The sequence below is a fragment of the Rhinopithecus roxellana genome, chromosome 11, assembly GCF_007565055.1.
Source record: "Rhinopithecus roxellana isolate Shanxi Qingling chromosome 11, ASM756505v1, whole genome shotgun sequence".
NCBI lineage: Eukaryota > Metazoa > Chordata > Mammalia > Primates > Cercopithecidae > Rhinopithecus > Rhinopithecus roxellana.
Genome location: NC_044559.1, coordinates 130305123 through 130317917, shown reverse-complemented (window position 1 = coordinate 130317917; position 12795 = coordinate 130305123). Strand labels below are relative to the sequence as shown.

The window sequence follows — 12795 nt, the reverse complement described above, 5'->3', positions numbered from 1 at the left end:
TATTAAGTAAATTTTAACAATTCTGGCTGTTTCCTTCCCTATGTCTTTCCAGCCTGCAACCCCTTCAAGCGAAGCTGTTCTATGCTGGATGCCTCAAGGAAGAGAGGACAGCAGAAAGAGATGTCCTGATTTCGACTTTTAAAAGCCTAGTTCAAAGTGAGAAAACTGAGGGGCAGGAAAAAAGGCCCAGGGAAAGAAGTAAAAATGACGTAAGAGAATATCTCACTGCCAAGACTAGCAAATGGGGACCTGGGAGGTTCAGAGGTGAGGATCTGAGAGGACCAGGACTAGCCCCGGAGGCATTGTGCCTGGAACGGAGACAGCATCCACGGAGCTCCGAAATTCCTCTTAGAGAAGCTGAGTCAGCACCCCTGGTCCACAGCGTCTCCATCTAAGGGTTAAGATGTGGATCAAGAAAGGCCTGGAAGGCTGCAGGACTTCAGGAGGGAATACAGGAGGCCACTCAGCCTGGGACAGAATTGCTCAATGGTTTGAACCCAAACACTGGGAGCACTCAGTAGAAATCTGTCATGGTTTGGCAAGAGTGGGTTGGTGTTTCCAGAGCTGACTGGATCCCTCTCCACCTCTTCTCTCTCTCTCTCTGTACCTGCTTCAGCCTTTGCTGTCACTGCCAAAGATCTTTTCCTGCTCCTCAGTCTATCCGGCCTACCATGGCTGCTCTCAGACTTATACATCCTTGATTTCACACCCAGAGCCAGACTGACTTCTTTCTCGGGTCTCGGCCCCTTATTCCTGAAGCCATTTGTGATTGGCCCAGCTTGGATCAGGTAGGTGCCCATCAGGCATTCATCCCTGGACCAATCTGCTGCACATGGGGGTGGAGTCCATTGTATTAAGTCTGCAGATACTCCGATCTATGATGGGAATGATGAGGTGGGTGGTGTGGGGTGGTCACTGAGCAGACCAGGTAATTTCGCTAGGCTGCTCCTAAGAGACCATGAAAATCCCCCCTGGCTTTCAAGGCTTGCTGTAACTACCATCTTACTTCTGCCACTGTCTGCTCAACATGCCTGCCGGCCTTGTTCAATTAAAAAGAGGGTTTTTTTTTGTTGTTGTTGTTGTTTTTGAGACAGAGGCTCAGGCTCACTCTGTCGCCAGGCTGGAGTGAAGTGGCACAATCTCTGCTCATTGCAACCTCCGCCTTCTAGGTTGAAGCGAATCTCCCTGCCTCAGCCTCACGAATAGCTGGGATTACAGCTGCCCGCTACCACTGCCCAGCTAAGTTTTGTATTTTTAGTAGAGACAGGGTTTCACCATGTTGGCCAGGCTGGTCTCGAACTCCCGACCTCAGGTCATCAGCCCGCCTTGGCCTCCCAAAGTGCTGGCATTACAGGCGTGAGCCACTGTGCCTGGCCTAAAAAGAGTTTTTATTGTGTATTTTTCTTAATACAAAAGCAGCATATGTTCATTGTAGAAAGATAGACTCTTACGTGCCAAGAAGCACAAGTCTCTTGGATTCAGAAAATAAAAAAAGACGTGGTCCAGAGAGGGAGGTGAACAAGTAACTCAGTGACATTTATACTGAGCATTGGGATTGAGCTTGTCTACTCCACTAAAGGGCGAGGCACTCCAGAGCAGAGACGGTATCCACCGCGGCATCAAAATAGTTCAAAGTAGTGCATAGGTTTTCTGTAAGCACTTGCCTGACTCAATGAATGACTGTACCCCTAGGCTCAGCCTGGTCAGGGTGGCTGGGAAATCCACTCAGCCTGGGACAGGATTGTTTAATGGTTTGAACCCAAACACTGGGAGCACTCAATACAAATCTATTGTGGTTTGATAAGACTAGGTTGGTGTTTTCAGAGTTGACTGCAAGATCAGACTAAGCTACTGTGGGCAACAATCCCTAATCCAAGCCCGAGTTTCCTGGATTCTGTTCAGGTTTGGGAGAGTTCAGGGGGCATTTTCCCAACTGGAGCGCTCTTTGGGTCCCCATGGCACCCCAAGCCCATTTCCATTACAGCCCCCTTAGACTCTTGGGGGCACTTTCTCATTCACACCTTGGTTTGCCCAATAGGCAGACAGCCAGAGAAGGCAAAGACCTTTTCTTGTTCACCCCTGTATCCTTGAGAGCTTCCTTCCAGAGAGACCCAGTGCCTTCCTTCCAGAGGAAGGAAAGAAGGAAGGGAGGCAGGGGGAAGGAAGGGAGGGAGCCAATCTGCTCTCGTACACTGGGAAAAATGAATCTCTTCTTAAGGTGCACAAGCTCCGCTCCTCTTCAGGGTGGTGCACGCACCCACCATCTTCCGCGACTATCAGCTGCGGACGGCTCACAGCTCAGTCCTTCACTGGGCATTGCCCTTGGCCGCAGGGAACTGCTTTGCCCAAAGTTATGGCTCTATCTCTGTGGCCTGTGGCCAGTGACTGACAGATGGAGGCAAAAAGGCCAGCCCTTTGTCTCAGTTAAGGACAACTCTGGGGGCCATCTCAGCTCCAGAGCATCCTGCAAGACTGGATGAGGCGTCTGCTGCAACCACATTTGGGGTCGTTTTCTCTCCACCCAGTCCTGTCTTCTCAGTTTCCTCACAGATGTATCTCCTGAGAGCACTCCCCAATAAACCTGCATGCACTTCCTCATCTCAGTGTATCTTTCTAACCGAAGACACTCACCTTGCAGACTTGGATACCCGCAGGATATCTGGAGCCTCCATTAAAGGCTGTGGTCACTCACCCACCTGGGATGCCCTTTCCTACAGACCAAGGGAACTCTGCGCACCGTTCTCAACACCAGACCATGTGAGGCTGAGGGAGAGGCAATGGAATGAGAGAATCTGGAAGCCCTGGGTTCTGCCACTGGTGAGCCGGGTGACTTAGGCAAGTCCATTAACTCCTCTGACCCACAGGGTTCTCAAATGCAAAACCAGGAGAGGAATTTCCGATCTCATAGGGTTAATTCAGAATTCTTAAGTGAATGGGCTTTGCACAGTGCAGGGCACAAAGTAGAAATACGCAAGTGTGAAAGTTTGGCTTTCAGAGCTTCCTGCCCATCTCCAGCTCCCTACCTTCCTCTATCCTCGCCCTCTTTCCACACATCATTCTAGGACAGGTGTGGCCAGCAGCAGAAAGGCCAACTGACCCCCACCAGGGGGACCTGTGACTTTGGAATGAATGTTGCTTTCTTTGGCTCTCCACAGCGACTTGGCATACTCTAAAATGTAAGTCACTTAAGGTCTATTAAAAGGCAAGTCATGGGCAGGCACGGTGGCTCATGCCTGTAATCCCAGCACTTTGGGAGGCCGAAGGAGGTGGATCACTTGAGGCCAGGAGTTTGACGCCAGCCTGGCCAAAATGGTGACACTCTGTCTACTAAAAATACAACAATTAGCAGGCCATGGTGGTGCACACCTGTGGATCCAACTATAAAGTGGGAGAATCGCTTGAACCTGGGAGATGGAGGTTGCAGTGAGCCAAGATCACGCCACGGCACTCCACCCTGGGCCACAGAGCAAGACTCCGTCTCAAAAAAAAAAAAAAAAAATGCAGGTCACGTCCACTGTTCTCATGGCTTCCTATCTTTCCGACCCTTTTCTGCAACTGAGCCTCTTATTTTCTCCAGCCACATCAGCCTCTAGCTGTGCATCACGCACGCCAGACGGACTCCCACCTGGGGTCTTCGCACTTGCCACCCCCTTGTCCTAGAACAACTTTCCACCTGGCTCACTCTCCTCTCCTTCAAATTCTTACCCGAAGGTCAGAGAGGCCTCTCCTGACACCCCTGCCCCATTAAAAATTGCAAAACTCCCTGGCCCTGCCTATCCCAACTCTCCCTTCAGCACTCCTCACCATCCAACATGCCATGTGGTTTCTTTATTCACTGCTTGTCTTTCTCCATTGGAAGAGAGGACAGTCTACTGTCTCCCAGTACCTACACCAGCATCTGGCATGAAATACATGCACAATATATTTTGTTAAGTGAATGAATGAGCCTGTTTGTGTGCTTCATAGGCAGGTGAAACCTAACAAAGCAAATCCACTAGTGAAACCAGGCAAATTGATGCCAGCCCTTGGAAAAGGAGGGATAAAAGTCCCCAAGCTTGGCTAGAGTTTGTGCCAGGCCAAGGCAGTACCTAGGATCTCTCCTGCGACCCCAACTGGGAGCTCCTTGAGGGCACGAGCCATTGCCCCACTATCTCTCTATTAGCTGCTCAGTGACCAGATCAGTCCCTGGCAAGTGGAAAAAAGGCTGTGATCCAATGAGTTTGAGAAGGATTAAGTAAAGTTAAACAGGTTTCCCAACTCCAGGATTTTTCAGACCCCCCACCTTTTTTTTTTTTTTGAGATGGAGTCTCACTCTGTTGCCCAGGCTGGAGTGCAGTGGTGCAATTTCAGCTCACCGCAACCTCTGCCTCCCGGGTTCAAGTGATTCTCCTGCCTCAGCCTCCAGAGTAGCTGGGACTATAGGCACATGCCACAACACCTTGCTAATTTTTTTGTATTTTTAGCAGAGATGGGGTTTCACCGTGTTAGCCAGGATGGTCTCGATCTCCTGACTTTGTGATCCCCGTCTCAGCCTCCTGAAGTGCTGGGATTATAGGCATGAGCCACTGTGCCTCCCCCAGAGGCTTTCATATGTAAATATAAGTTACAAGTCCAAGTGGGGGCTTATGTTTTGAAGTTTTCCAAATTATCTGACCATGGAATCCATCTTTCTTTTTCCTTTTCTTTTTTTCTTTTTGAGACAGAGTCTTGCTCTGTCCCCCAGGCTGGAGTGCAGTGGCACAGTCTCAGCTCACTGCAACCTCCACCTCCCGGGTTCAAGAGATTCTTATGCCTCAGTCTCTGTAGTAGCTGAGATTACAGGCCCATCCCACCACGCCTGGCTAATTTTTGTATTTTTAGTATAGACTGGGTTTTGCCATTTTGGCCAGGCTGGTCTTGAACTCCTGGCCTTAAGTGATCTGCCCGCCTCAGCCTTCCAAATTGCTGGGATTAAAGACATGAGCCACTGAGCCTGTGGAACCCATTTTTCAAGAAGAGTGAAGGATCCGCAGAGTATGCTTTGGGAAACAGTGGCATAACCTCATATCTATCCAAAATGCAAGGGATTCTGGAGGAAATCTAGTGCTCCACTCCCTCTTCACAGAGGAGGAAGGGAGAAGTGAGAGAGGGAACCCCAGAGAGGGAACCAGAGGTACTGTATGTCACAAGGCAGATCAGAAGTGAGGCCGGGGCTAAAATAGCCATCTCTAGCCTCCAGAACATGTGCTGTTTTCAGTCCTGACTCTGGGGTTCTGGACCTTGGATTATCAGGCCTGATTTGCTCACTTGCTCTTAAGAAGTGCCAGAAACTTAAAAGAAGAAAGGCCTCAGAGATGTGGAAGTCCCACTGCTGATGTCACTTGCTGTTCTGACCTCCGCTTCCTGCCGTGACCCAACTCTGGGCTTGTAATCTGTGCCTGGGAGCCCAATGTTTCCCACCTACACCTCCTTCCTTGCCCCCCTACCCCTCCCTGGCTTAGGTGTCATATTAGTCCATTCTCATGCTGCTATGAAGAAATACCTGAGACTGGGCATGGTGACTCATGCCTGTAATCCTAGCACTTTGGGAGGCTGAGGCAGGCAGATCACTTGAGGTCAGGAGTTCGAGCCAGCCTGGCCAACATGGCGAAACCCTGTCTCTATGAAAAATACAAAAAGTAGCCAGGTGTGGTGGCACACACCTGCTAGTTGGGAGGCTGAGGCATGAGAATTGCTTGAACCTGGGAGGTGGAGGATGCAGTGAGCTGAGATGATGCCACTGTACTCCAGCCTGGGTGACAGAGGGAGACCGTCTCAAAAAATAAAAAAAATAAAAATAAAAAAGAGAAATACCCGAGACTGGGTAATTTATAAAGAAAAGAGGTTTAATTGACTCACAATTCTGCATGGCTGGGGAGGCCTCAGGAAACTTACAGTCATGGCGGAAGACATCTCTTCACAGGGTGGCAGGAGAGAGAATGAGTGCCTTCCCTTGGGCGAAGGGGGAAGCCCCTTATGAAACGACCAACTCTTCAGTGAGAACTCACTCACTATCACAACAGCATGGGGGACCGCCCCACGATTCAATTATCTTCACCTGGTCCTGCCCTTGACATGTGGGGATTATTACAATTCGAAGTGAGATTTGGGTGGGGACACAGAGCCAAACCGTATCAGGTGTTCTCAAAGTGTGGTTCTGGGACCAGCAACATCAGCATCACCTGGGTGCTTGCTAGAAATGCAAACCCTTTAGAATCACCCCAGACCTACTGAATAAGAGATTCTGGGGGTGGGTCCAGCAATCTGTGTCTTCACAAGCCCCCTCAGGACATTGTGACTCAGGCTAAAGTTTGGGAACCACTGCCCTCAACCATGCTAACTCAGACTACACAGCTCCAGAGAAGGGCCTTTCCTGGGCCTTTCAGGTGCCCAGTGACAAGGTAACCTCTAGGGCTCTTAGGAAGGATCATGGAAAGCCCAGGACACAGAATCTCTAGAGTTTCTTATAGAGCTCAGTGGGTTCCAACCACTTGAACTTGTCACCACCTAAACGCTGTAGTTAATTTACTCTCTGCTTTATTTCATTTGTTGGTCTAATCGATAGCTGCAATTTTACAGAACAGACCTGGGCTGGGGACTTTTTCAGGGTCCTGTTCTGAAATAAATCCTGGCAGTTGGTGGGCTATGTGACACATGCATCGGGTGTCGGGAAGCATCTGGGTTCTACCTCAGTCCATGTAAGCCGAGGTGAGGTCTTTTTAGTGCACCAAGAGAGGTGCCTCTATTGAGTTCAATAGGTCCTTTGGGGGAATCCATCTGCTTCCCTCATTTCTTTCCAGGTTGAAGTGGGCATGTGGGATTTTTGTAAAGAAACTGTAACCCTAGGGTTGCTGCATGGAATAATTCCAGGGAATGCCATCGTGCAATGCGAGGTCTGCACGGCCACACAAGGTGGTCCTGGGACACTGTATTAGTCCATTCTTGCATCGCTATAAAGAAATGCCTGAGAGCGGGTAATTTATAAAGAAAAGAGGTTTCACTGGCTCACAGTTTTGCAGGCTGCACAGGAAGCATAGCAGCTTCTGTTTCTGGGGAGGCTTCAGGAAACTTATAATCACGGTGGAAGGTGAAGGGTAAGCAGGTACATCTTACACCGCCAGAGCAGGAGGAAGAGAGAGAGTAGGGAGGTTCCACACACTTTTAAACAACTGTCTCATGAGATAGTGAGATCTCATGAGAATTCACTATCGTGAGGACAGCACTGGGCGGCGGGTGGGGAGGGATTGTGTTAAGCCACGAGAAACCGCCCTCATGATCCTATCACCTCCCACCAGGCCCCACCTCCAGCACTGGGGATTACATTTCAACATGAGATTAGGGTGAGGACACAGATCCAAACCATATCAGACCCCATCCTCCTTGCTGTCACTCAGAAAAAGGAAAACCCCTTCTTTTCCACTCCCCATCCCCAACTGGCTTCACAGATGAGCAGGAAGCTCCTTGAATGTGCCCATCAGAAGGGTGGCTGGGCGAAGGTGGGCCACTATCTGCTCCCCACCAAGCACTATAGCCCTGGTGGTCTCCTGATTGCATCTCTGGTCACTGTCTCACCTCCCATGGCTTATGCTTCCTGGGGGAGAGTGTAGATAATCTGGGCACCCACCCACTCCACACTTATCCATGACCCACTCCCTCCTCCCTCCCTCCCTCAGCCCAGGCAGCAGTGCCCTCTGCTGCGGCAGCCCTCCATCCATCCTCGTCGTTCAGAGGCCTCTGAAAGTATGCCTGTCAATATAATGCACAGCCTGTTAAGGGGAAGTGACATTTTGAATAGTGGACACTTTTCTGGGAGCATTCATCCTAGGTCAGCCTCATGATAAATAAATACATTTGGCATTTGAAGTCAGCAGGCAGGATACAGGGACCAGAACACAAGCACAGATGCACACACCATAAGGCTGAGTTGATGGGGTGGACGTAGGATGTGACAGAAAGGGAAAGAGGGAAGGCCCCACAAGCAAATTTTGGGGGCAGTTTATTTCCTTTCTTCCTGGCACCTCTAGGGAAAACAGGAAGCAAAAGAAGCTGCAACTTCCTTTATTCCTGAACCACAAGAGGGTCCCCATTTCCTACCACCCCGTCTGTTCCTCACCTGTGCCTCTCCACAGCCCCCGAACCCCAGTTCCGATCTTAATTACCCCTAACAGTGCCCTAAACAAAGTATTTATAAGGCTTACTGTGTTTGTCTTCCCGTTCCTATTAATAAAGTCTGGGAATGTAGGAAAGAAATATGGGCTGGTGACAGGGTTTTTAATGGTGCCTCACCTTAAATGCGTTTTAAAATATGTAAATCAATAAAAAAATTATTTGTAATAGCAGCCTAAGAGTGCTGGTTAGCTTGGCGCGGAGTGAAATGCATGCTACAAGCCCTATTACCATACATCCTGGGAGCTGTAGTTAGGATTAATCTGTCAAAGGGGATGGTTTAGTGTTGATGAATATGACATGTGACCATTAACGATGTTGATTTTATCTCCCGAGATTAGCATGATTTACTTCGGATGGATAATAATGTCATTTGCTTGATGCAGTAGATCTGTTTACGAGCTGATTAAATTGTAAGGCCTTGCCTCATTTCATGCTATTTGGTTTACAGCTTCATTACCACAATCACAAAAGCTGGGGAAATGTCCCACATTCCATGTCACAATAAATCACTGCTTCATGTTGCTGGGATGGATTTTAGCAGTTCTGCCCAGCACGGACCTTTCTTGGCTCCCCACTAATCTGTGATCCAGAATACATTAGGGGGATCTTCAGGAACACTGGAATAAGAGGGGGCAGAAATCCTCTTGGATCTTTTAATTGAGTGAGATTAAGGAAGTCCTTGAGTAATTAGCTGTAACAAATTACCTTATTATTTAGACAGTGAAGTCACTGTTTTTGTTGTAGGAATGATTACCATAAATATGCAGAAAAGTGACACTCGAGGAACCAGAGGGAAGTGTGGACGCAAATTTCATTTTTGCCCTGTGATCCTTTGCTGTAGGAGAGAGGCTGTCCGAATACAAGGTGGGCAGAGGATCCTCGTCCCGTGCTTCTTCCAAGCGGGGTGGGAGGGGGTGCACACCACACACTCACAGCATGGCCTGCTCAGCACCTCTGGGTGGGAAGTGGCTGAAGTGGAGGGAAGAGAGTGCCTGGTAACATGGGTTAGAAGTGTGTGAACCAGAGCTGCTCACTCGATGCCAACCCTGTGCCCAGACTGACCTGGCAGTAGAGACTCTCTGTTCAGTACATAAGGGAGGGGGAAGAAAACAGAGATGGAAAAGGCGGGGCCACTTACCCCTTGGAAGACTGGGGAGGCAGATTTAACACAGGCCTGAAATGACTGTCTCCATTTCCAGAATACCTAAGAGGTTTAGAGCGCTTACCACCTGCCAGGTCCTGTTCTCCCCAGTTATGTAACCCTGGGGGGTTGGGACTATTATTCTCATCCTATGTTACAGATGACGAAACTGAGGCTCAGGGAGCAACATGCCCAAGGTCACAGAGCCAGCCAGCTACAGAGCTGGAGCTTGAACCCAGGCAATGGGGCCCTGGAGCTGGGCATGGTACCTATAAGCCACTGAAGCAGGCTCTAATGACTCAGGGTGAGGAGGGCACATTTTCAGGATTTCTGCTTCTGGCTCCAGAATTAAAGCTGGTAACCCTGAATGGGCCCTGTCTGGGAAGGATTTAGGATCAGCAATAATGAGGGGCACTGAGGCCAGGTCTCGAGTGGAAACTTTAGTAAGATTTTGCAGTGAGCAAAATCAAAGAGGATGTGAAACTGCTTCCTCAAGACTCGGCCTTTGGAAATAGAAAGCAATCATTTCAAAGAGCAAAGGTGGCTTCTCTGCATCTCAGCTCAGAATGTCCCTAAGATACCAAGGGATAAAGGGGAAAAATGTGGCCCCTGAAAATTCTGCAGAAGAGGTAATACTGTTTCAAAGCTTCATGCAATTTTACCTCTGAACTTGACACTTGGCCCCCAAGTGCCTGCACCCACTAACAAGAACCCATCATGAGCCCCTTATGGCAGTGACCATACAGACCTCGAATTGCATGATGGCATTCCCTGGAATTATTCAGTGCAGCTGAAATTATAGTTTCTTTATGAAAATCCCGCACGATCACTCCAACCTGGAAAGAAATCCAGGCCCTCCAATCTCCATTCTTTCTTTTTCCTGTAATGAAACCCTGATTTGTAATTGATTTTAACAAAATAAAGACTGCATTATCCAGCCTCTCTCGTAGCTAGATGGGTCATGTGACCGAATTCTGGCCAATAAGATGTAAGAGGAACAGTTGTGGCAACTTCTGGGATGTGCATGCGTGATTTTTGTTTGCTTGTTTGTTTTTATTTTGTTTTCTTATGAGACAGGGTCTTGCTCTGTTGCCTAGGTTGAAGTGCGGTGGTGCCATCACAGGTCACTGCAGCCTCAACCTCCCAGGATGAAGCAATTCTCCCACTCAACCTTCCCAGTAGCTGGGACTACAGGCACATGCCACCATGCCTGGCTAATTTTTTTTTGGTAATTTTTGTGGAGATGCGATCTCACTGTGTTTCCCTGGCTGGTGTCAAACTGCTGGCTTTGAATCCCCCACCTCAGCCTTCCAAAGTTTTGGAATTACAGGCTTGAGCCACTGTGAATGGCCTGGGATGTGCTCTTAAAGGGAAGGGGTACACTCTTCTCTTTTTATTCCTGTTGGCTGAGAGGCAGATGTGATAGCTGGCACTCATGCAACCAGTATGGACCATGTGAAGAGGATAGTGGAGCAACAAAATAGAAGAACTTTGAGTCTCTGATAACTTTATGAATTTGCCATGCCAATCCTGGGCTGTCTGCCTCCAAATTTCAATTGTGTGTATGTGTGTGTGTGCAGTGGGGGGACAAATGGATACAGAGAGTTATTTTCATTTTCTGTCACTTGCCACAGAACCTAATTCTTCTTCTTCTTCTTCTTTTTCTCCTTCTCCTTCTCCTTCTCCTTCTTCTTCTTTCTTCTTCCTCTTCTTTCTTTTTTTTAGACAGGGTCTCCCTTGGTGGCCCAGGCTGGAGTGCAGTGGCACAATCTCTGCTTACTGCAACTTCCGCTTCCTGGGTTCAAGTGATTCTCTCATCTAAGCCTCCCAAGTACCAAGTAGCTGAGACTACAGGCATCAGCCACCATGCTCAACAAATTTTTTTTTTTTTTTTTTGGTAGAGACAGGGTTTTACCGTGTCGACCAGGCTAGTCTCGAACTCTTGACCTCAAGTGATCCACTTGCCTTGGCCTCCTAAAGTGCTGAGGTTACAGGCATGAGCCACTGCACCCAGCCTACAGAACCCAATTCTAATAAACAAACACGTAATTCAGTTCAGCCATGAGCCAAAATGATGGTAGTCAAATACTCCCTTGAAGTATGAGGGAGTCATACTTTTTTTTTTTTCATGTTTCAATGGTATGTTTAATTAAACAAATGCTCATGACAGATTTTCACAACAGCAACAAATGTTATTTCACAACATCAAATCTTCCTTACTAAGGAAAAAATGAAAATAACAACAAGGCTGATGGATTTGGATTATTTTTCATGTTTCCTGGAGGTGAAACCAGTGTCCTCACCTGTTGTCCTCTATTTCCTCAAGTTGGAGACTATCTGTTTCCATTCTCCTTACCTCCTCTCTGGCTATGTGTCCCCAGAAGGCAGCTTGGATTTTGACAGCAGCAACCCCTTCTTTTTCCTTATCTTCCTCAGAAGAGTCTAAGATGGTGACTGGTGTCTCTTCCTCATTCCCAGATATCGGGGAGTTTTCTTGTTTAGGATCACATTTCTCAGGTGGTTCTTGCTCCTTGAATGCGTGGCTGTTCTAGAAGCGGTCTTCTACCTGAGTCCCCCATTCTGCTGGATCAAAAGTAGTTTTCTCTCTTTTCTCTGGAAAGCTCTCAAAATATGCTGCTGCAAAAGCTGTATATTATCCAGTTGCTCTCTCAGAATCTTGTGTGTCAGCCCTTCAAGAAGACTCCCAAATCCTTGCAGAATTCAGTAGTAGATGTTGGAGAATGGAATCGACATCCTCTTGGTAAGAGCTGCCTATGGAGCCTCTTCTTTCTCTGAGAGCTGGTGCCGCTGGTCCAGTTTACTTCCTCCTCTGACCTCATGTTCTAGGGATGCATGATCTCTGTCTTCTAGGGCAATTCAGGACCAGCACTGTTCAGCCTGCATCCTTCTTTACTGATATCTGCCTTTCTTTCCCTAGGCTTCCTAACACACTGTTCTGGATTCTCTGGTTGAAGGTTCAGCTGTGACTGCAGCTCTTGACTTGCTCTTGATGTCATGACACTGCATTAGAAGTCCCAAGGGCCCATGGTCGTCATCATGTAACCTGGGAGAAGGTTGGGCTTTTACACATGAGTCCTCATGATTTTTCTCGAATGGATTCTTCCCCATCCCAGCGCACACCTTGCAGCCTCTTGACAGAGCACCCATCCATTTAGGGCTGGGGTAAAACCAGAACTCTCTGAGCAGCAAGCTCTATTCTAGGGTGCTCCTCAGCCCCCATTCCTCCTGATGTCTGCCATAGGTCCAATCCTCTTCCTCTAAGGTTCCAGCTCCTCTTGCCTGAGCTTTCCCTAACTTCTGCTTTCTTTTCTGGAGTTTTCAGACCTCCAGGGTCTCCCAGGGCAGAGGTCATCCCACCTGAGCATGTATTGGTGACTGCAATCTCTGTCCCTCAGACCCCAGCATTTCCTGAGCTCTATGGGCCGCCCAGTCATACCCTCACCCAG

At 48.4% G+C, this 12795-nt stretch overlaps 1 pseudogene; it reads right to left on the bottom strand.

Annotated features, from left to right (window-relative positions):
* Positions 1-11590: 11590 nt before the first annotated feature.
* LOC104671887 lies at positions 11591-12082 on the bottom strand (annotated as a pseudogene).
* Between the last annotated feature and the right edge of the window lie 713 nt (positions 12083-12795).